The sequence below is a fragment of the Macaca nemestrina genome, chromosome 1 (genome assembly GCF_043159975.1).
Source record: "Macaca nemestrina isolate mMacNem1 chromosome 1, mMacNem.hap1, whole genome shotgun sequence".
NCBI classification, from domain to species: domain Eukaryota; kingdom Metazoa; phylum Chordata; class Mammalia; order Primates; family Cercopithecidae; genus Macaca; species Macaca nemestrina.
Genome location: NC_092125.1, coordinates 127,418,593 through 127,442,244, shown reverse-complemented (window position 1 = coordinate 127,442,244; position 23,652 = coordinate 127,418,593). Strand labels below are relative to the sequence as shown.

Below are 23,652 nucleotides of genomic sequence, written 5' to 3'. Positions count from 1 at the left end.
GAACACTTCTATCACCCTGCCTAAAAAAATTTGTTAAAGCAAGAGCCAACAGGATCAAACCATTTTCAGTTAACAACTGCAGATTAGAACAAATTCTGTGAATATTTATAAAGACACAAAATTACCCAGCCCATAACAAGGTAAAATTCACAATATTTGTTATTGAATTTTAGCTATTTTTAAAAAAATTCCAGATGTGCACAGAATCAAGAAAATGTAATTCAAAATAACGAGATAAACCAATAAAAAATTACTCAGAACTGAAATGGAGGGAAGCTAGAAATAGCAGGCAAGAAAATTAAAACAATTTTTGTTTCTGTATTGTATATACATAATGTAAAGTAGGGGCAGGGAAAATGGAAAATGAAAATTTTAAATTGATTTTCTATAGCTGAGAACTACAATGTCTGAGATATACTAGATGAGATTAAGAACTTAATAAATATTGCAGAAAAACAATATTACATTCAGAATACAGGAATATAAAGTAGTTAAATAAGGCACTAAGAGAATAGAGGGGAAAAAAGGAAGAGAGCATCACTAAGTGGTAGAAAGATGTCAAGGAGCCAACTACATGAATATATTGAGAGATCCGAAGAAAAGGAAAGAGGAAAAGAAGAAAAAAAGTATGTTTGAAAAAATAATTGGTGAATTATTTGTAATATTTTATGCAAACTGTAAAGCCACAGATCTGAGAAGCTCAACAAACCCCAAACACTAGAAACATGAAAATAACTATAAGAACTACATCATCATCAATTTTCTCAGTATCATTGATAAGAGAACATCATAAATGTAGCAGATATAAAATACAATGTTATATAAAGAGGGGAAGAAAATGTGACAGTAGCAGAAGATTTATCACTGGAAACAATGAAATAAAGACAGTAGATATCTTGAAACTTGTTTTATTTTTATTTTTTATGTTTTTATTTTTTTTGAGATGGAGTCTCATTCTGTCACCCAGGCTGGAGTGCAGTGGTGCGATCTCGGCTCACTGCAACCTCTGCCTCCCAGGTTCAAGCGATTCTCCTGCTTCAGCCTCCCGAGTAGCTGGCCCACCACTGTGCCCAGCTAATTTTTGTATTTTTAGTAGAGACAGAGTTTCACCATCTTGGCCGGATTGGTCTTGAACTCCTGACCTTGTGATCCACCTACCTAGGCTTCCCAAATTTTTGGGATTACATGGGTGAACCACTTAGCACAGCCAAAACTTGTTTTATAAAGAGTTTCACTGTAGAATTCCACATCGGCAAAATAATCTTATGAAAATTAAGGTAAAGTACCCTTTCATTCATACAAAAGCTGGGAAAAATTATTATATACAGTAATTCAATATAAGAAATGCTTTTAAAATGTCCTTTACACATAGAAAAAGAGACCTGTAGGAAATTTAGATCTGTAAAAATTAATGAACATTATTTGAAATAATTGCATATGTAAGTGTATGACATTATTTTATTATTTAAAATATAAATATATGTGCAAATTAATTAAAAATAGTCTTTGAAGGATGATAATTTAACCAAAAATACTCACAATGTAATGTTATTATTACACTAACCCCACAACTAATGGCTGTTATAATAATAAGGATGAAATAATAGAATTGGACACTAGAAGAGACAAAGATTGGCAGTGACCCCATGGCAAGTTCTGTTAGTCAATATTTCAACCAGGAGAACACTGATCAGCTGAGAACATTTTTTTATACACATATCAATCTTAAAGACTATCCCTTTTTCTTATTTACTCTTCTCTATTCACTCCCAAACTCCCAACACAATTTCTCTTTCTTTTACACCACAAACTCCAGGCTCTGATTGCTTCACTAGTGAATTATATTAGATATATAAGAAAGAAGTAATATTGATTTTACACAGAATACTCCAGAGTTTGAAAGGGAAGAAACACTTCACAACTCATTCTATAAAGTCAAACTTACCTGATGTCAAAACCAAAGGCCTTACAAAAGAAAGAAAGAAAATAAATAAAGAATGCAAGAGAGAAGATATTGATGCAGAAACAGTATGGGATGACATCTAACATTATTTTTGGCAAAAATTCTCGGCAAGTTGAGAACAAAAGGAAACTCTTTTAGCCTGATAAATGGAACCCATAAAAATCCTACAACTGATACTATTCATAAAGGAAAGTATGTACTGCCTTTCTCATAAGATCAGAAATAAGATAAATAATGTCCACATCCACTTTTAGCACTTCCCATTTCTAGCCAAGAATTTACTAAAGAGTCTATCCATTCCAATAAGGCAAAACCAAGACAGTGGGTTTGGCGGAGATAGTAATGATGACAGAGACAGAGAGATGGAGAAGGACACAAAAAGAGATGGAGAGAAAGCAGAGAGACACAGAGAGAAAGTGGGGGAGGACAATGCCCAGATTGGAAGGGAAGAAGGAAAAAATTCTTTATTTAATGACAAAATTGTCTATGTACCAAATCTGATGGAATCTATAAAATGTATTTTAAAATAATTTTAAAAAATGAATTCAGACCCAGACTTTGTATGTTTCACAAAAAATAACTCAAAATAGATTGTAGACCAAAATGTAAAGCTTAAAACTAAAAAATCTCCTATAATATAACATATGAAAAAAATCTAGAGGACCTTCATTTTGGTGATGACTTTTAGAGATATTAGTAACACCAAAGATATGAAACAAATAATTGATAAGCTGAAGTACATTAAATTTAAAATTATCTGCTCTATAAAAGATACTGTCAAAAGAATGAGAGGACAAGCTACAGGCTGAGAGAAAATATTTTTCAAAGGGCATATCTGACAAAGAACTGTAACCCAATGTATGTAAAGAACATTTAAAACTCAAACATAATAAAATGGACAACTTGATTACAAACTGAGCCAAAAATCTTAACGGATATCTCAGCAAAAAGATATACAAACGGCAAATAAGGATATAAAAGATGCTTCACATCAAATATGTCATTAGGAATGTATAAATTAAAATAGCAATGAGATAGCATTACAAACAGGATCACCACTCTTAGAATGGCCAAATCCAGAACACCAGCATCACTAAATGTTGGTGAAGATACGGAGCAACAAGAACTCATATTGCTGAGGGGAATGCAGAATGATATAGTCACTTTTAGAAGACAGTTTAGCAGTTTCTTACAAAACTAAACATACTCATAACACATAATCCCGGAATTGTGTTTCTTGGCATTTTCTCAAAAGTGTTAAAAAGTTTATGTCCATATAAAAATCTGCACATAGATGTTTGTAGTAGCTTTATTCATAATTACCAAAACTTGGAAACAACCAGATGTCCTTCCATAAGTGAATGTGTAAATAAATTGTTACATCCTCATAATGCGGTATTATCCAGCACAAAAAACATGAGCTACCCAGCCACAAAAAAAAAAAAAATGGAGAAATCATAAATGTATATTATTAAATGAAATAAACAATCAAAAAAGGATTACAATTATATGACATCTTAGAAAAGACAAGTATGGAGAGAGTATTAATAATAAAATAAAATCAGTGATTGCTAGGGTTTGAGAAGGAGAGGGATACGTAGGCATAGTACAGAGGATTTTTAGGGTGATGAAGCTACTTGTATGAAACTGTAGTGGTGGATATGCAGCATAAAAATTTGTGCAAACAAACAGAATGTACAATGTCAAGAGTGAACCCTAACTCTGGGTGGCATGATTTGTCAACATATGTTCACCAATCATAACAAAAGTACTACTGTGGTAAGGGATATTGATAATGGCAGAGGCTATGCATGCATGGAAACAGGGTATATGGTAAATCTCTGTACCATCCACTGAGGTTTTCTGTGAATCTAAAACTTCTCTGAAAAATGAAGTCTATTAAAAATAAAAATGAATGTCTATTAAGAGACTCCCAGCATATATTTTAAAATTAAATTTTGTTATTTTTCAATTTTTATAGTTACATATTAGATGTATATATTTATGAGGTACATGAAATATTTTGATAAAGGCACTAACATGCTATTTTTCTATTGGTGGAAACTGACAAACTGATTCTCAAATACGAATGTAAATTATAAGAACTTAGAATAGTCAAAAATTAATTTGAAAAAGGAGCACTAACCCTATCTGATTTCAAGATTTACGTTAATCTTAACTAAATTTGTGTTACTGGCATAAGATGGACAATTTGAATAATGGGACAGAATAAAGAGTATATAAGTAGTCTTAATCATATATCGACAACTAGTTTTCAACAAATGTGTGAGACAATCTAGCAATTAAAAAAAATAAGCAGTCCTTTCAGCAAATGTGGATGGAATGATTGAATATTCATGTTTAAAAATGAACTTAGACCAACCTTGAATCATATACAATAATTAACTCATAAAAGATCATAGACCTAAATGTAATGTCTAAAAGTATACTCCATGTAGGAACAAAACATAGGAGAAAATATTTGTGACTTTGGGTTAGGTGAAGAATATTTTAAATATGATACCAAAAGCAGGATCCATAGAAGAATATACTGATAAGTTATCTCTTAAAAATATTATATATCCAGTTTTCAATACATATTATTAAGAGAATGAATAGACAAATCACAGACTACAAAAAAGTCAAATAAATTGTTTATTTTCAATTTTCAAGCACTTCATCATCATCATAATCTAAAATTATTTATTTATTTATTACCATATGTCTGGTACTGTACTGTTTTACATGCATTATTTCATTAAGTCCTTTCAGCAATCCTATAAGGAAGATAAAATTTTTCTCATTTCACACATGAGTAAAGAGAAGATTTAAAGAATTAGGTAAATTGCTTTGGGTCAAAAAGATGAGTATCTGAATATAATTGCCTAATTTTCACTTTCTCTGATACTTGATACAATAAAGCCCCATAATTAATGGCTGATATAATCATAATTATTGAATGAATTAGACACCAAGAAGGACAAAGATTGGCATCACTCAACAAGTCAGCAGAAACAGCTTAGTCAAGGAGTGAACTGGTCACAAACTTCCCAACCTAGAATATATTGTGTGATGTGTGTCAGTCCTATGTAATTAGCTTATTTCTTATTTGCTGCTTTCTCTTTCACTACCAAAATTCCAGTTAAATGTCTTCCTTTCCCTGTTTTTCTTTCCAGAAAATTGTGCTGAATTGTCACTTAGAATAAATCTTAATTCCCCAACCATCACAGTACTTGACAGGTTCTCATAAGCTCTTAAGCATACATATGGAAAAATACTGAAAAATGGACCGAATTAACTTTTGTGGCTTTTTCCTATTTTCTTTACTTGGGGATAAATGTCTCTTTTTTTGTGAAGAGAAACAGAAGAACTCATGAAATTGAATCTATTCTGACTAAATTCTTCACAGAGAATTTTTGAAGATATGATTAAGATAAAGACAAATACAATTACTTAGTGACTACTATTATGGATAAAATCATTTAGAAAATCTCTATGCTCAGATGGTTTATATCTGTTTTTCATTCTCCTCAGTAGTTCCCACCATTTTGAACATGTTAATTCAAGGTGAATTTCGCTTTCCTAATAAAATTGTATCTTAAGAAATAAGAAATAATATCTCCTAACTGTTGCAAAAGACTTTCCTGAATTATCCTCTCTTCCAAATAGCATCTATTTCATTTCATATTTGAGTTCTAAGCAGTCTTCAATCATATTTATTGAAGTGTGAATTGCATTACTTGTCTATATTCTGTAAAATATCAGCTGACTTTCTCAAGTGGAGCTCTCTTTCTTTGTTTCACAGAATCCAAGTAATTAAAATACACAATTTTTTTTCCTGATGTTTATTTGATCTTTCTGAAGGGATTTTATCTGACTGTAAAAGAATGCTTTTGGTTTTCACTTTTTTGGATTCAAATATTCTAGTAGAAATCCTGATATTTGCTAAATAGGTTTCACATTGCCAGTTTTATATTTATTGCATTGATCATTAGACTAATTGACAAATAAAAGAGTCAATTACTTGCCCAATTTTTGGAATCTGGGTGGGGGAAGCCTTACTTATCCACTTAGTTTTCAGGTATTCGTCTTCCTAAACTCAGCCTTGTTTAACTTCTTCCAAGTCCGTGTGCCCGGCAGACAGTAACAGTGATTTACTGAAAACACTTTAAAAGAGATAGATCTTATACTCTATTAAGGGACAGCTTACTGCCCAGAATATATAAGTAGCCAATTTTCTTGTTACATACAAGAATCAATTAAACTAAAACATAAAAATGAAGTAAAATCTCAATAGATATAAATGCGTATGAACAATTTAAGATGAATAATTTAACAAGAAGAACGTAAACAGAAGAAAATGTGTTTATCCTCACCATTAACCAAATAATTATAGTTAGGTTAATCTCCCACCTAATAAATTAATTAACTTAAATTACTACTGAGTATTATTATTAATAGTACTTGATGGCCAGGTGCTGTGGCTCACGTCTGTAATCCCATCACTGAGAGGCCGAGGCGGGCAGATCACTTGAGGTCAGGAGTTTGAGACAAGCCTGGCCAACATTATAAAACCCTGACTCTACTAAAAATAGAAAAATTAGATTAGGTGGGTGTGTTGGCACACACCTGTAGTCCCAGCTACTTGAGAGGCTGAGATCAGAGAATCGTTTGAACCTGGGAGGTGGAGGCTGCAGTGAGCTGAGCTGAATTCACACCACTGCACTCCAGCCTGGGCAGCAGAGTGAGGCTCTGTCTGCTTAAATAAATAAATACATAAATAAAATAATAATGCTTGATGGCAAGAATGTGATAAGACTGTTGTATAAGCATTCAGCCCTTCATTTATTTAAGTCATTTACAGAGCACATATAAAGTGCAATAAGCCATGATGACACATCAGTGAACAAGAAGAAGGTTTTTGCTTTCATAGAAAATATGGTTAATCACAGAAAATACTAAACAAATACTTTAATGAAAATACTTATCAAAATTCTTACAATCTTAAAATATATATCTTGCCTATTCGAACTCAAAAAAGTTTAGAATTTGAAAATTTATTGCTGAAATTGAATTGTCTCACAATCACACATGCAATATGTATATAACTCATAAGTTTTCCTCTTTCTTCAGATGTAAATGATATTGATTAATTAATTGATTAATATAGGTAATTGAGATATCTTGATTGCTCCAAAATAATTTAAGGAATAATAAAAGTTATATACAGAACAATATTTATTGTCTAAATATTTTAAATACTCTAGTATTCTTTTGTGTTGTCCCTTTAGATTCAAAGATAATTCAAGTAAATGATCAGGCATAGAAAGGAAACAGAAAGGGCTACAGAGTTTGTTAGAGACATAGTTTAATTCATGATTTTTTACCCTGATTTCTTTCAATGTTTTATAGCATTCTCTAGAAAACATATTTTTAAAATTAGAAAGCTCCATTCACTATTAATTTTCAATGTTGGGGATGTAACAAATCTATGACTTGGTAGCCTATTGTGAGAGGCCATATGTTGTTGTGTGTATGATAAGAGCACTCACTCTGAGGTCAAGGAATTTTGTATTAAAATCTCAGCTCTCACATTTTCTTGTGTGAAATAACTTTTTAAACTCAGTTGATTTTTCATTATGTGGCAGCAATAATAGTAATATAGATTACATCAGGGCAGGTATTATTGTTTTGTTTATCACTGTATAATTAGTGCCTAAAACAGTTTATGGCAGCTAGTAGCATGCCAGTTAAATATTTTGGAATAAAATAATCAACCAATTAATGAACAACATACTCTAACTCAAAATATTCATGTGAAGATTAAACTGTAATGTCACTAAATCATTAGGCGTTATTCTGATCCAACATTCCACTTCCTTTATGGCCTTTGGGTGTACAGAATATATTTCATGTTCCTGGATGTTTCACTCTGCATTAGTAAAGGGTATGTAGAGAAGTTACTTAACTTTGTTGATGTGATTGTGTAAATACCAATTCTAAACTTTTATCAAAAATCTGAAATGACAAGATAACTCTAATTACAGTAATTCACTTACATGTGATACTGGATTGAGAGCAAAAGAAGAAGAGTACAATGAAGTTTCTTATAGTGATTTCAAAGCACAAAAATGAAAGCATTTATAACTCATATTATCTGGGGAAATCTATTATACTTAACCAAATAATGAGCAAAGTCATCTTCAAAACTAATATGTGATTAATAGAGTCTCTTAACACATTAATACTCTTAAATTACATATGTATAGTATGAATCACAATAATTCCAATTAATTTTTCTTTAATGCTGTTATTTTTTCTACACTGATACATGTCAGACATATTTAGGACCTGTATGAGGCCGTTCTTACATTAGGATGCTGTAAGGAAATACCTGAGACTGGGGAATTTCAAAAGAAAAGCGGTTTAATTGGCTCATGGTTCTGTAGGCGGTACAGGAAGCATAGTGGTGTCTGCTTCTAGGGAGACCTCAGGAAACTTCCAATCACGGTAGAAGGCAAAGGGGGGACCAGGTGAGTCAAACAGTGGGAGGAGGAGCAGGAGATGAAGTGGGGAGGTGCCACAAACTTAAAACTAAGAGATCTTGAAAGAATCCACTCACTATCATGAGGATAACACAAAGTGGATGGTGCTAAACCATTCGTGAGAAATGAGCCCCCATGATTCAATCACCTCTCACCAGACCCACTTCCATCACTGGGTATTATAATTCAACATGAAATTTGGTTGGGGACACAGATCCAAATCATATCATTACGACCCGGACCATTCTTATGTCTCATATTCTCACATTGAAAAATGCAATTATGCCTTCCTACTAGTTTCCCAAAGTCCTAATTCATTCCAGATTAACTTAAATATCTGAAGTTCAAAGTCTCTTCGGAAACTAGGCAAGTCCCTTTTATCTATGAGCCAATAAAATTTAAAAAAAAATTATTTACTTTCAAGATACAATAAAGATACAAGAATTGGGCAAATATTACCATTTCAAAAGGCATAAATCAGCCAAAAGAAAGGGACTACAGTCCCATGCAAGTCTAAAACCTAGCAGAACATTCATTAAAACTTAAAGCTCTGAAATAATCTCTTTTGACTCCACTTGCTGCATCCAGTGCACACTGGTTCTAAGGGTGCACTCCCAAGGCCTTGAGAAGATCTGCCCTTGTGGTTTTGCAGTGTTCAGCCCCTGCAGGTGCTCTCACAGGTTGTAGCTAAATGCCTTTGGTCTTTCTACACACAGTGTGCAAGCCACCAGTGGATACAATGATTATATACAATATAGCATTCTGAGTTCTGGAGGGTGGTGGCTTTCTGCTTGTAGCTCCGTTAGACAGTGCTACAGTGAGGACTCTGTGTGGGGTCTCCAATGCCACATTTTCTATTTTCACTATACTAGCAGAGCTTGTGTGTGAGGGCTCCACCCTTGCAGCAGGTTTCTGCCTGGCACCCAGGCTATCTAGGTGGAAGTTCCCAAGCCTTAACTCTTGCACTCTGTGCACCCTCCAGCTTAATACCAAAAGGAAATCATAAGGAAATCACCAAGGCTTATGGCCTACATCCTCTGAAGCAGCTGCCCCAGTTGTACCTGTGCTCCTTTGAGCCATAGCTAGAGATGGAGTGGCTGGGATGCAAGGAACAGTGTCCCAAGGCTGTGCAGGGCAGTGGGGCCCTGGGCCTGGTCCTTGAAATCATTCTTCCCTTCTAAGTTTCTGGGCCTGTGGTGGGAGGGGATGCCACAGAGTTCTCTGAAATGGCTTTGAGGCCTTTTCCTTATTGCTTTGGCTATCGCCACTTGGACTCCTCTTAGTCATGCAAATATCTCTAATAAGTAGTTGCTCCACAGCCTGACTGAACTCTTCTAAAACTAGGCTTTTCTTTTTACCATATGGCTAGACTGCAAATTTTCTAAACTTTAATGCTCTGCTTTCCCTTTAAATGTAAGTTTCAAACTTAGGTCAATTTTCACTCATGCATCTGAGAACAGGTTGCTAGAAGCAGCCACAACACACATGTAACACTTGGCTACTTAGAAATTTTTTTCACCAGGTACCCTAAATCATCACTCTCTAGTTCAAACTCCAGAGATTCCCTAGGTCATAGACACAATTCAGCCAACTCATTTGTTAAGAAATACACATGTGCCTTTTGCTCCAGTTCTTCTTCATTTTCATCTGAGCCATCCTCAGGCTGTACTTCCCTGTCCGTATTTCTATCAGCATTTTGGTTACAACCATTTAATCACTCTTCAAGAAGTTCCAAACTTTCCCTCATCTTCCTGTCTTTTTTCTGAACCTTCCAAACTCTTCCAATCTCCATCTGTTGCCCAGTTTCAAAGTCATTTCCACATTTGCAGATATCTTTGTAGCAATGCCCCACTTCTTGGTACCAAACTTCTGTATTAGGCCATTCTTGTATTGCTATAAAGAAATACTTGAGACTGAATAATTTACAAAGAAAAGAGGTTTAATTGGCCCACAGTTCTGAAGCTATATAGAAATCGTGATGCAAGCTCTGCTTGGCTTCTGGGGAGGCCTCAGGAAGATTCCAAATATGGTGGAAGGCAAAGGGGAAGCAGGCATATCACATTGCCAGAGCAGGTGCAAGCGAGGGATAGGGGAGGTGCCACACAATTTTACACAGTGAGAGCTCATGAGAACTCACTCACTGGCACGAGGATAACACTAAGTGGATGTCATGAAAAATCCACCTCCATGATCCAGTCACCTCCCACCAGGCCCACTTCCAACATTGGAGATTACAATTCAAAATGAAATTTGGATGGGGACACAGATTCAAATCATATCAGGACCATAGAAGGTTTCAAGATAAAGAGATTCGTCATCTTAATAAATGTATTTGTTACTTTAAAATCTAAAATAAATACTATTTTACAAAATATCCAAGCTTTTAAAAATATATTAAAAATAGACATAATTATTGTCACATGATTTAAAAATAATAAATCTACACATTTTAATATGCTTTAGATCCACATTTACTACCTTAGCCTAAATTTTAAAATCATGATTTATTTTTATATACAAATTAATTACATGGCCTTTTAACTATCAACTTAAATAAATTCAAGTTTTATAAATCTATTAGAGCATTACATATGAAGTTATTCACAACATAGCTAGGTAATAATCATAGAAAGCATTTTTACATAGAAATTTTACAATAAAAATGTCACATACCAACATAATTGTTTTAATATTACTGTTGATATTTTTAAAGAAAACTTAATTTATTGAACTTGAAAAAACATCTGTGACTTTTTATCTATATTCATATTTTTAAACTGATAATTGACATACAGTTCTCTGCATTCTCTCTTCCACAAAGTTGTCATTTTGTTTTCATGAAAGGGGAGAGTGTGCATAGTTTTAAAAAATCTGCCATCAATGTCTTTAAAATAAAGTTCTAATAAAGTAGGTATACAAGAAACCTATGATAATTATGTAAACAAAGTGTTTATATATGTAATATAATTATAATATATGTAAAATAATTATATGTAAAATATAATTATATATCTCAAAATGTTGGTATTATAGCTGTGAGCTATCTCACCTGGCCCAAAATAATTGTTTTGATAAATTTCAGTGAGTGACAAGACAACAAATACACAACTTAATGAAATCAGAAAAACAATTCACAAAAAACAAGATAAATTTTAGAAACAGAAATTATAAAAAGAAGCAAACAGAAATTCTGGAGCTAAATAATATAATGAGTAAAATTTAAAAATCACTAGACAACATCAACAGCAATCTGAAACATTCTGTGAATTCAAACATAGGCATTTGAAAGAAAAAAGAAAAAAAACAGAATAAAAGACAATAAAGCAAGCCTGTGGAATGTATGGGACACCATCTAGAGAGTTAACATTTGTGTTATAGGAGTCAGATAGGGTAAGAGAGAGAAAAAGAGACAAAGAGCTTTTAGCAATGGCTGAAAACTTCCCAAAGCTAAGGAGAGACACATACATCCTGGAAGCTGAATCTCAATGGTCCGAACAGGTTCAACCCCAAGAAGACTTTACCAAGACATACCATAATCACATTTTCAAAAACCAAAGATAAACAGAGACTCTTGAAAGAAACAAATGATTTTTTTTTCTCACATATAATAGATCCCCATAAGGCTGTCAGTGGAATTTTCAGCAACAAACTTTGTAGGCCAGAAGAAAGAAGAATGCTATATTCAAAATGGTGGGGGGGGGGGGTGGGGGCGGGGGGAAGCATGCAACTAATAATACTGTCTTTACTGGGCAGAGCTGTGCATGAAAAATAAATAAAAGATAAAGACCTTCCCAGAGAGAGATAAAGCTGAGAGAATTCATCATCTCTAGACCTGTCTTGCAAGAAATACTAAAGGCAGTTCTTAGAGCTAAATTAAAAGGATGCTATTAGTAACATGAACATATATAAAACATAAAACTCACTGGTACACTGTTATAATTAAGTACGTATTCAAATTGTGAAGACTCTAATACTATAATAGCGGTGTGAAAATAACATATCTTCAGTACAAAGCTAAAAAAATATTAAAAATAACTATAGCGCCAATAATCTGTTCATGAATAAACAATATAAAAATGTAAATAATATCAAAAATATAAAATATGTATGGAGAAGCAAGTTGTAAAGTTATTTTATGTGATCAAAGTTAGGTTGTTATCAACTTAAAATATAAGATGTTTCAGGTAAGCCTCACAGTAAGTACAGAGAAAAAATCTATAATATATACATAAAAGTTATAGAAAGGAGTTAAAGCATAACACCATAGAAAATTATCAAATCACAAAATAATCTAGTGAGAGGAACAAAGGATGTACAAAACAGAAAACAATTAATACAATTGAAACAGTAAGTCTTTATCTATCAATTATTAGTTTAAATGTAAGTCAAAAGAAACCCAGTAGCTCAATTTTGAAATGTCACACCCAGTGCTGTGCTCGCTACAAGAGAATTATTTTAAGAGCACATAGAGGCAGAAAGTAAATGGATAGAGAAAAAAATCCATGCAAATAGAAACCAAAGAGAGCTATACTCATATCAGATAAAATATACTTTAAATAAAAAACTGTAAAACAAGACAAAAACCCTTAGTTATTACATTAAAATAGAATTCAACTCAAGAGGATGTAACAATTGTAAAAATATATGCTTCCAATGTTTAAACAATTAAGCATATAAAGCAAATATTAATAGATGTGAAGGGAGAAATAGCAGTAAAACAATAGCAGAGTACTTCAATACCCTACTTTAAACAAAAGATAAGTCATCTGGAAAGAAATTGAACAACAAAACCTCGGACTTAAAGTACACCTTGACCAAATGGTCCAACAGACATATACAGGAAATTTCATGTAACAACAGCAGTACATACATTCTCCTCAAGTGCATATGGAACATTCTCCAGGATAGACCATGTATTAGGCTACAAAATATGGCCTAACAAATTTAAGAAGATTGGAGTCAAATCAAATATCTTTTCATTATGACTCTGGTATGAAATTAGAAATCAATAACAAGAAGAACATGGAAAATTTACAAATATGTGTAAGTTAAACAGCATTTCCTGAAAAAATGATCTATCAAAAAAGAAAAGCAATTTAAAGATACTTTGAGACAAACAAAAATGGAAACAAAATATAATAGAGTTTACGAGAGCAATTCTGAGATATAAATTTATAACAATAAATACCTGTATAAAAATAACACATGCACAATCTAACACTACTTTTTCTCAAGGAATTAGAAAAGAAAGAACAAGTAAGCCTAAAGTTAGTAGACAAAAGTAAATAATGAATAACAAAGCAGAAAAAAAATAAAATTGAGACTAGAGAAAAATGAAAAATAACAATGAAATTAAAAGTTGGATTTTAAAAAATACATAAACAAGATTGGCAAACCTTTAGCCAGACTAAGAAAAAAAAAAGAGTAGAGACTGAGTAAATAAAATCACAAATAAAAAGGAGATATTACAACTGATACCATAGAAATACAAAGGATCATAAGAGGCTACAATGGGAAAATTGTATACCTACAAATAAGATAGCTTATAAGAAATGGATAAATTCCTAAAAACATTAATCTACTGAGACTGAATCACAAAGAAATAGAAAATCTGCCCTGATCCGTAAGTAAGGAGACTGAATAAGTAGCATCAAATATGTATCAAAGAAAATCCTAGGACCTGATGGTTAGCTGGTAAATTCGAACACACATGTACAGAAGAGTTAACCAAACCTTTTCATACTCCTTCAAAAAATTAAACACAGAATAATTCCAAACTCATTTTATTAGTCCAACATCACTCTGACTCCAAAGCCAGATAAAAACACTACAAGAAAATTCCAGGCTAACATTTCTGATGAACATGGGTGGAAAAAATGTTCAACAAAATACTAGCAAACCAAATTCAAGAGCACATCAACAGAATCATTTGTCAAGATCAAATGAAATTTATCCATGGTATGCAAAGAAGATTTAATGTATACAAATTAATAAATATGATATACCACAATGACAGAATGAACAACAAAAGTTACATAATCATTTCACTATATGCAGAAAATATTTGGATAAATTCAACATGCTTTTATGGTAAAAACTCTCAACAACTTAGGTTTAGAAAGAGTGTACCTCAACACAATAAAGGCCATCTATGAGAAACCCACAGTTAATATTATATTCAGTAGTGAAAAGTAGAAAGCTACTCCTCTAAGATGAGGAAGGAGAGAAGGACGCCCAATCTTGCTACTTCTAGTTAACTTTGTACTGGAAGTTCTAACCAGAGCAATTAAGGGAGAAATAAATACATAAAAGGAATATACATCAGAAATGAAGAAGTAAAATTATCCCTGTTTGTAGATGACATAATTTTATATGTAGAAACCCAAAAAGACTTCACAAACACCTGTTAGAACTTATAAGCAAATCCAGTCAATTTGCAGGATAACCAATATATAAAACATAGTTGCATTTTATTAGCCAATAATGAACTATTCAATAATTAAGAAAACAACCCCTTTTATAATATCATCAAAAGAATAAAATACGTAGGAGTAAATATAGTCAATGCGATGAACTAAAAATTATAAAATATTGATGAAAGAACAAAAAGTTTGTGTACAGCAAAATGGAAAGTCAACTTATGGAATAGGAAAAATATTTGCCAACCTTATACCTGATAAGGAGTTAATATCAAAAATATTTAAGGAACTCATACACCTCCATAGCCAAAAGCCAGATAACCCCATCATAAACTGAGCAATGAATGGATCCAAATAGACATTTTTCCATTTTCCAAAGAAGACATAGAAATGGCCAACAGGAAAATTCAAAGCACTCAATAAAACTAATTATCAAGAAAATGCAAATCAAAACCACAATGAGAAATAACCTCCTGCAGTAATCTTCCCTGAAATAGGTGAGGAAAACACTTTATGTAAGTCAATATCACCCAGGCTCAGCATTCATTACTTAGAGGGCTCCTTAAACTGCAGATTTCTGAACCCCTTCCCTTGTTTCTATGAATTAGTCTGTCTGGGCTGGTACCAGGAAATTTGAATTTTTAACAAGTTCCTAAGTTATTATTTATTTTTAAAACACAAATTTATTATTTTACAGTTCTGCATGTCAGAAATCTAAAATGGGTTGGCAGGACAGTGTTCCTTCTGGAGGCTCTTGAGGAGACTGTTGCCTTGCTTTTTTTTTTTTTTTTTTTTTTTTCAGTAGAAGGCATGGTGGCTGCTTGCATTCTTTTGTTCATTAATTACCCGATTTTCAAAACACGGTGTCTTCTAATATCTCTTTTCTCTCTCTCTCTCTCTCTCTCTCTCTCTCTCTCTCTCTCTCTCTCACACACACACACACACACACACACACACACACACACACACTCTCATGCCCTCTCTTTTCCACTGTCATCCCTGCTTCTGTCATCACATCTCCTTCTCTGATTCTTACCCTCCTGCCTTTCTCTTGTAAGGATCATTGTGATTACCCTAAGTCCACCAGGACAATCTTTTGAAGTCCTTAACTTTTGATATGTACTGTAATGAATTCAGAGATTCTCAGAGTTAGGACATGGATATAACACAGTTTGGAAACATTATATTATATTTGTAGGTACAGACGTAAATTGGAAGCAAAACTAAAAAATGTTTTCCATTTAGCTCTGACTTTTAGTGAGACAAGCAACTACAAAACCTTGGCTAAGGCATAGACACATTTGAACATTTACTTTATTGTAGTAGAGGGATTGATCTAGTTATTTTAAAAATATCTAACAATTCTTCATGTTGTGATTATATAACTAGAGGTTACCTCTGATTTTTTATGACAGTCATAGGTAAAAATAGATGTTGAGTTTTAAAATACAGATAGTACAAAACTCAGAATTTAAAACAAATCTCAGTACATATGTATAGTTTCTTTCATGAATAAATTGTATAATTAATCATACTACGTTTGCCTAAAAATATTATCCTTTTAGGAAAAAACATGGGATAAAATATATTTTAGATGATATCTAGCATATAATCAGGCATGTAGAGATCTCAGGATTCAAAAAGATGTATCAAGTGAAATGCAATACATTGCATTTTTTATATAGATCCTTCGGGTCCTATGTCAGAAAAGAGAGAAATGGCTTATCTAATATTTAATGAGAGACAAATGGTATATGAAGAGGGCTTATCAGGGCAGTGGAGAATTGATGAAAATTGGTAGGGGGGTGAGTAAAACAAGTTTGAGACTTTGTAAATTTTTCCCTAGATGGTGGATTTCTAATCAAAATTCAAATGGAAAAAGGATTCCATCAAATAATCTAGTTCAACATTGGTAATACCATTCACAAGGAGAAACACAGTGACACTTCTCATTTAGTAAAATTTGTTTTACTAAATTTCTTTGGGGGATGAATCTACTAAACGACATTCAAGGCCGTTAGTTTAATCACGTCTGTTTATTAATGCAGGATATATGGTTTCAGTGTTTCTATTCAAATATATGTCAATGTGAACTTTGCTGTAACAGCAAACTGGTGTTTTCAGTATATTTTAAAATGTATTAATCACCACTAGAGGGCAGGGTTATTTCTCAATATTAGTTCCCTTATTTGTGAAATTAACAAAATAATTACATCATACTTATATTTTTGTTAACTTTTCTGAAAGACAATTTCTATATGATGATATTTTGGGTTAATTTTATTCTAGTGATTTTTAAGATGTCCTTTTAAAAAAATCTCATCCATTCTATTCTACTTCACGAATTATCTTAAGTACATTAAACATTTAAAAAATTCATAGTCAGTGGACAGATACCATTTTGAACTTAACTGTGAAACCTTGTGCCAACTAAAACTACAAAAATTAAGTATACAGGAAAACAAAGGATACAATAGTGAAATTACAATATATTAAATATTAAATGTATATTAAATGATATGTAACATATTAAATATAAATAATACTGCTAAAATATTATTTTAGATTCAACATGGCATTATTTTTTTAAATTACTGGCCATTTTGTTAAACCTCAAGAATAAAAATGATAAGACGGTCTATTTTAGATATTATTCTCTTTTAGAAATCTTTTACTTCCCTTTGCAGAACTGAATTCTGTGCTTCTGTACTTCCATCTCAGATTGTAAAACATTATGTTAGAATTACTCACATACTCTATGTCCTCTCTGGACTTGTGAACTCCTTAGGAATGGATTCAAGATGATGTCAACACTTTATCCCTGAATGCAGACTTCACCTGCCGCTTTATAGTAGATAAACACTCAGTGGAAATTTGTGGCTATACTGTAACAATGGTAGAAAATAAATGAAAATTTAATTATTTACTATGATAACACCTGTACTGTGTGTTATTTTATCTTATTCAATTTCATATCAAAATAATATTGATTTTAAAATGGTATATGAGCTGGGCGGGGTGGCTCACGCCTGTAATCCCAGCACTTTGGGAGGCTGATGTGAGCAGATCACTTGAGGCCAGGAGTTTGAGACCAGCCTGGCCAACATGATGAAACCTCATCCCTACTAAAAATGCAAAGATTAGCTGGGCATAGTGGCACATGCCTGTAATCCCAGCCACCTGGGAGGCTGATGCAGGAGAATCACTTGAACCTAGGAGGTGGAGGCTGCAGTGAACTGATATCACACCACTGCACTCCAGCCTGGATGATAGAGTGAGACTCCATCTCAAAAAAAAAAAAAAAAAAAAAGTATGGAGAAGAGTGAACCAACAACAACTTGATTATCAATTAAGGTTGATTCAGTAAGCATTTCTTGAGGACCTACTATGTTCCTTATATTATGCTCAGTGATGGGCATAACAAAATGAATAAAAAGTTTATGCCTTTAAAGGACCAATGAATAGAAAAACATAAAACTGATCATTCTAATCTTTGTAATAAAACATCTTGGCCAACTTACAATTGGTCTTCAGGCTGGCTAAGGTAGAAATGTCATGAAATGTCAAATTTTGGGCAGAATATGGAGACAAGGGACCCCTATTACACTATTGGTGGGAATGTAAATTAGTACAGCCGTAATGGAAAACAGTACAGAAGGTCTCAGAAAACAAAAAATATAACTACCATATAATCTAACAATGTCACTACTGAGTATATATCAAAAAGAAATGATATCAGTTTATATTATAAAATGCAGAGTCTTCAGAAACTAATACTTTTCCCCCACATGTTTATGTTCATGTTCAGCTTTATACTGATTTATCAAAATTGTGGACAATTAATATGAAGATACATTTGAAGCAATAGTCCTTAATGATTACTCTAAACAGAAAAAGAAGTAAAAATTAGTGGTACTAAGCAGATTGGGGAAAAATATATCAGTGGATTAAGAATGGAGAACTTATTAAAGGAGTATTTTAGTAATGTATATGGAAAATAACAAAAGGACCAGGAAAGGTAAAATATTATCATAGAGAGAGAATGAAACTTTCTGTTTCAATGTTAATCAGCTATCTGATTAAAAGAAGAAGGAAAAAGTATTTATCATTGCTACCAGGATATTCCATAGAGTAAGAGCTACGTTTTGAGAGTGACTTAAATCTGTCTGTTCTCATTTATATAAGGACTTTATTTTGACTTTCCATTTTACCACATTGTTTACCACCAGCAAGAATTAAAACTGATGTATATCCTCAGGGACTTGCTGTTTTAAAGTGTGAGTATTTTCTATCTATCATCTATCTATCTATCTATCTATCTATCTATCTATCTATCTATCTTACATCATCTATATAACATACGTTTACTAATATATAATTAGTTATATGTATATGAGCCAAACTTGATAAGACAGTTTCTTTACTTCTTATGCATTCTCCCATTGTAAGAATGAAATGCTTACTCCTCTGAATTTAGCAACCCTTCTTATTGTTTGTGAACACTGAGAATGATTGGCCATGTCCTTGAGTAACTTTACTAATACAGGAGGGTAAATATTTAGAGCAATATATAGGGATTTAGTCTGTGATCCCCATTCTTCTAAAGTACTATAAATATTTACAGTGTATTTATCCCACAGTGTCTGTCCTAGGAGTGAATATAATGAAACAACAAAAACTATTTTTTAAAAATAGTTATCTTCAGACTTCACTCTACTTACATTTAAAATTGTGACTTAAATAACACAATGTAGAAGATATTATGGCTTCCTAACATCTCAGAATGCAATAAAACATAATCAGTCTAAATATGGCAAACAATCCTGAACGAGAGACAAATATGAAATTAGGGCTGTGAGTAATTTACACATAGTTTAAAGAAAAAAAATGTATATTTTTTAAAAGCCCAAGTGGAAACAATAGAAAAGTGGTTAATTATGATTCTTCACGTTATTCTCCTAAGTGTAGAGAGTCAGCATAGTAAAGTTAACATTTTTTATTAATACAATATGTCATATACTCTGCTAGTGTAGAAAATGCAAGTAAATTGACCTTAAATCATCCTGAAGATTTAAGGTCCATCTGAAGATTTAAAGTAAGAAGATTTAAGGTAAATCAATCTGAAGTATCAGATTAGCAGAGGAGTAAGATATTGTAGCATAGCTTCTGTTTTAAGGCTAAGAAAATTATATAATTTTTGCTTTCTCTCTGTTTTATTCATGGTACTGATTTGAAAAAAATAAAAATAAAAAGCTCTGATTTTGAATATAACGAAACAACATCTCAGAAACTAGCTAAGACATTGATATTACTCTCCTTGCTATGAACTTATCTGCTCTTAAAAATATTTCTGGTTCCCCTACTTGGCTGTGTTGATATCAGTTCTATTGGGTTAAACAGAAAGCAAAACCAAACAACAACAACAATTAAAAAAAAAACAAAACAAACGAACAAACAAACAAACAAAAAAACTCCCATAAAAGTTGCTTGCAGAAGTATGTGCTGCAGAGAGTTTTTCACCTTGCTTGGTCTGGTTCAAGGAGCAAAATGAGAATCCTATCCTACCAAATACCTTTCCAACTCACTCTTAGAGAAGCCTCTTCTGTGCATTAATCCACTATGTGCTCATCACTTGAAGAGTGTTAAAATATGCTTTTAACACTTGAAGAGGTTAAAATACTTGAAGAGGTTTAAATATGACCTTGAAGAGGTTAAAATATGCTACTCTGGGCCGGGCGCGGTGGCTCAAGCCTGTAATCCCAGTACTTTGGGAGGCCGAGGCAGGTGGATCACAAGGTCAGGAGATCGAGACCATCCTGGCTAACACAGTGAAACTCTGAATCTACTAAAAATACAAAAAATTAACCGGGCGTGATGGTGGGCGCCTGTAGTCCCAGCTACTCGGGAGGCTGAGGCAGGAGAATGGCATGAACCCGGGAGGTGGAGCTTGCGGTGAGCCGAGATCCGACCACTGCACTCCAGCCCAGACCACAGAGCAAGACTCTGTCTCAAAAAAATAAAATAAAATAAAATAAAAAATAAAAATAAAAAAATTAAATATGCTATCTGGCATATCGGCTATTTAAATTTAAAGTGGTTTAAAGAACAATATGTGCAAAAGATCACTTTGACCTCTGTGCTGTTTCTCAAAAGCAGAAGATAAAAATCCCATGTGAAAGATGCCCTCCCTTTACCAGAAAGATGCAAAATCTTTGTATTCAAGCATGAGAAGTCAAAACTAAAAATTCTGTAAAGATCTTGTTAAAATAGCTCTTGTCTTTTAAGCCTCCTACATAATTTAGTTGCTTCTTCACAACTATTCTTTGTCCAATTCAGTGTTTCAGTAACTGACCCTAACTTCTTCTTTGGGTCTTTATTTCCTTATGAGAGCTTCCATGCCCTGTAAAATTTGTATTACACTTTTATCTTGTTAATCTATATAATGTCAACTTAATTCTCAGACCCAGCTGAAACCCTAAGGGGATGAAGGTGGAATTTTTTGTCCCTAGATCCTCTTTGCACCATATTATATTTGTTTATATAGCTACTTTCCCAACTAGACAGTAAATTCCTTGATATAGGGAGTATATTTTAAATATATGTGTCCCTAATACCTTACACTATTTTTGACACCAAATTCTCCTCAAAAAAACAAAAACTTTGACTATTTAAATTATTTTCACCAAGGTTTATATGTATTCATAACCCTATCTTGAATGTGTTAGAAAACATGGCTTAGTTAAGAACTTGTATTTATATGAAAATTAACATTCAATGTAATAAATCTAATTCTCTCGTTTGACACTGAAGGCTATCTAAATAAAATTCCAAGCCATTCTATACTGTTTCAATTGAAGTTTTACGTAGTCAATTATCACATAAAACAGTTTTGCACAATTAACTCTCATGGGATTTCAATTTTCAAAATGTTAACCAAAGATACCACTTTAGTTTGCCAGTGAAATGATCCATGGTATAAAATATGTGTGTGTGCATTTACGTGTGTGTGTGCATATTTGGCCCAGACAGAATTATACTATCTTTAAATTAACAAAAACAAACAAGCAAACACACAAAAAAACAGCACATTTCTCTTCCAATAACAGAATAGGGAGAAAATGTTATAAAAGTTCACTTATTACAAAACTATTTATTTACTAGGAGGGAAAACAGTAAATACATCAAATAGACACATCTATTCTTTTAACCTGAGAGAAATGAGTTAGGGGCCAGGTATAGGGCACTGAAACTGCCTAAGCCAGGAAAGAGACTATCATGTGATTTAGCATAATACACAAATATACCTACAGACCAGACATTGCTTTGTAAACAGTACTTACCTCTAAAAGAAACTAGGACTCCCTGAAGAAATGGTTGATTCCAAGGCAACAGCAGGGAAATTTCAGATGAGCCTAAACATTTATCATATTAAGTCAGAAAGTAGAAATGCATTTATTTTTCAGATATAAAGAATACTGTTTTAAAGAATCATAGGTAGGTATCAAAAGGGCACAGCACCTAGCTTAAAGGGGATTACATTTCATTAAATCTGGGACAATTTAGATATCAAAATAAATACAGAGTAATGAATTATGATATAGAATAAAGCAAGAACGCATGAGTCTATACTTATGTGAAAAGGTAACAAATAAATCATTTGTAAGACATGGGACATTGACCTAGTTTCAAAATATCTCCCCACTAGCACTTACTAATTATAAGACTCAAAAAATTAGGCCGGGCGCGGTGGCTCAAGCCTGTAATCCCAGCACTTTGGGAGGCCGAGACGGGCGGATCACGAGGTCAGAAGATGGAGACCATCCTGGCTAACACGGTGAAACCCCGTCTCTATTAAGAAATACAAAAAACTAGCCGGGCGAGGTGGCGGGCGCCTGTAGTCCCAGCTACTCGGAAGGCTGAGGCCGGAGAATGGCGTAAACCCGGGAGGCGGAGCTTGCAGTGAGCTGAGATCCGGCCACTGCACTCCAGCCTGAGTGACAGAGCGAGACTCCGTCTCAAAAAAAAAAAAAAAAAAAAAAAAAAAAATTAGTAGAGAAGCCTATCAAACACCACTTTAACTTAGCATTAAAATGAATATTACCAAGTAATAGAACCAGTAGAATTTGTGCCTCCAGCAGATAGGAATGTTTGAGAACACAGCATCACTCCTGTAGTATTCCTTACAAAGATGCCTAGTCTGAATGTAATACAAACATTTAGGCAAATATAAATATAAAGACATTTTGTATAATAACTGACCTGTAGTCTTCTAAAGCATTAAAGTCATGAAAGACAGTGTGAGGAGCTATTCCAGATCAAAAGAGGTTAACAAATAAATGCAACACTTATTTTTAAACTGAATCTTTTTGGTATAAGGAATATTTGATAGGATGGAGGGTAGTTGGCAAAATTGAATGGGGTTTGAGGATTAGATGTTGGCAATATATTTTTCTATTAATAGTTTTCTGTTTCTGTATATGTGGTCACTCTCAGTCTAGTGGCAGAAAGGAATAATGACTTCATAATGCTCATAAATTCTGTGGGTTAAGAACTTGAAAAGGACTTGGTGGAAATAATCTGATTCTGTTCCATGATATTGGGGGCTTCAGCTGAAAAAAACTTGCTGGCTGAAAGCAGGAATCCTCTGCAGGCTTGTGAAGTACAGGTCTAGTGGTTGAACTTGGACCTCAATAATGGACCTAAAGTATTTAGGCTGTTGGCTTAG

At 33.1% G+C, this 23,652-nt stretch overlaps 1 long non-coding RNA gene across 1 annotated transcript in view; it reads right to left on the bottom strand.

Moving 5' to 3' along the window:
- The window catches only part of LOC105489196 (uncharacterized), a 61,963-nt gene extending 38,583 nt beyond the window's left edge, over window positions 1-23,380 (bottom strand). The window contains exons 1-3 of the long non-coding RNA XR_011609123.1: window positions 23,187-23,380; window positions 22,268-22,339; window positions 17,679-17,812 (exon numbers count right to left, since the gene is read on the bottom strand). This is a non-coding gene — a long non-coding RNA (uncharacterized lncRNA). The remainder of the gene's footprint in view (window positions 1-17,678; window positions 17,813-22,267; window positions 22,340-23,186) is intronic.
- Between the last annotated feature and the right edge of the window lie 272 nt (window positions 23,381-23,652).